The sequence below is a fragment of the Gossypium hirsutum genome, chromosome D06 (assembly GCF_007990345.1).
Source record: "Gossypium hirsutum isolate 1008001.06 chromosome D06, Gossypium_hirsutum_v2.1, whole genome shotgun sequence".
Taxonomy (NCBI): domain Eukaryota; kingdom Viridiplantae; phylum Streptophyta; class Magnoliopsida; order Malvales; family Malvaceae; genus Gossypium; species Gossypium hirsutum.
The window spans coordinates 28,525,604-28,527,674 of NC_053442.1; the positions used below are offsets into that span (position 1 = coordinate 28,525,604).

The 2,071-nt window shown below is 35.8% G+C and overlaps 1 non-coding gene across 1 annotated transcript; it reads left to right on the forward strand.

The window, feature by feature from the left end:
- Nucleotides 1-1,964: 1,964 nt before the first annotated feature.
- LOC121218950 (small nucleolar RNA R71) lies at nucleotides 1,965-2,071 on the forward strand. The gene has a single exon (XR_005915431.1). It is a non-coding gene; the product is annotated as a small nucleolar RNA R71 (small nucleolar RNA).

The window sequence follows — 2,071 nt, forward strand, 5'->3', positions numbered from 1 at the left end:
TAATTCAGTCCATTTTCTCATTTTTTAAAGTGTTCAATAAACAATTTTGATCATTTTAAGTAAAAATAAATTTTACGCTACTCATTAGTATAGAACACACTAATATACACAAAATTTTTAGTTCAATTTAAAGAGGTTAGATTTTGCTGTTGGATTCATTTGTCATCTCTGTTACAACACACGTAAATGCTCTGCTAGTTTTATTTCTATCAGTGTTCGTCCAGCATCCATCATGTCACTCCACCTTTCTTCATTTATCTTGTTTGAATTTGCTCTTTCGACCTGCACTGATCAAAGAAAACACCTTTTCTGGCTTAAGGTAGTTAGGGATTTTTATAGATATCTTAAAACATTTATTCCTTAATTTTTCCCTGTTTACCTCATTCTGTTGATGATCACATTTGAAAGTTTTGGTCTCACCATTGATCTTCATTACTAACTCATTATTTTCTAGGTCGATGGTTGACCTCGATGTTGCTAGAAATAGTCTATCCAACAGAATGGGTATTTCACTATCTCCCTTAAAATCTAAAATTACAAAGTCGACCGTGATGATAAAATTTTGCACATTAACCAACACATCTTCAAGTACCTCTTTCGGTTGTACTGAAGATTTATCAACTAATTATAGTGAACTTTGTGTATTTCTAAGCTCCCCTAACCGGAGTTTTTTATATATAGACAAGGGCATCAAATTAATATTGGTTCCTAAATCAAATAGAGCCTTACTGAAATGAATATCCCTTATCTCAATTGGTATTGTAAAACTCCCCGAGTCTTTTAATTTTGAGGGCATCTTTTTGGATGTAATTGCACTACATGAGGCGTTACATTGACTTGCTCTCATGTTTTTATTTTCCTATGTCTAGACATAATTTCTTTTAAACACTTTGTGTATTTAGTAAATTTTTCAATTAAATCAATTAGAGGTAAGTTAACGTTTAGAGATTTAAATAAGTTTAAGAAACTTACAACTTCAGCCTCATCTCGTCTTTGTTTTTCTTCTAATCCTGAAGGGAATGGTACCCTTGCTAATGCAACTTCCTTGATTGGCTCTTCATCCAGCTTAGCTGCCAGCTTGGCTACCTCCTCTAGTTCTAGTTCATTCTTAGCTTGTTGGGGATCCTTTTGAAGATCACCACTACCCCTTTTGTTCTCCTCTAAAGTTAGGTTCTTTGGGCTACTCAGTACTTTGCCTGAGCGGAACATAATTGCTTTCACGTGCTCATTCTCTTCTCTCCAAGGATTATCTCAATGTTGCTAGGGATTCCAGTGCGAATTTGCAATTTGATGTCTCCCATAATGCACATCAATTGGCTCATCTGATCCTCAAGCTTAGTCAATGTTTTTGTTGTATTGGCGCACTTAGATTGCACATGTTTTACTTCAATCCGTATTGACTGCATCTTCCCCTTGATCCGATCCAAATGTTGACCACATACAGTATGCTCATTCAGAATAGCCCTTTCCTGAGTTTCTACAAATAAGGAGGTTGGTAATTATTATTTTTAGCAGAATTAGAGTTAGTACCTCCTCCCTAGTTTTTTCCCCATCTAAGGTTTGAATGATCTCTCCAGCCAAGATTATACATATTTGAATAAGGATTTCCACCCCTATTCCCGATATAGTTCACGTCCTCGGTTGGATTATTGAGATAATGGAAAAGAGGTTTGTCTCTTCCGAATGTTGATGACGTATTAGATGGAGACACTATATGATTAATTCTGTCCAAAATATGTTGATATATGTCGTCTTCTTGGACAAATTTTATTGTAGATGGTCTCTGATCATATGTATATTTTTTGGTTGGCCACTGACAGGAATTCATTGCCATATTTTCAATTAGGTAATATGCATCCTCGTATGTCCTATTCACCAGGGCTTCTCTTGCAGCTCCATCTATTCCTAAGCGTATGTGTGCATCCAACCCATTATAAAACATCCATAGTCTCAACCACTTGGGTAAACCATGTTGTAGGAATCTTTGGATTAACATCTTGAAATGCTCCCAAGCTTCGTGAAAACTCTCTCCTTCTAGTTGCTTAAATGCAGTGATTTCTCTCCCTAGTTG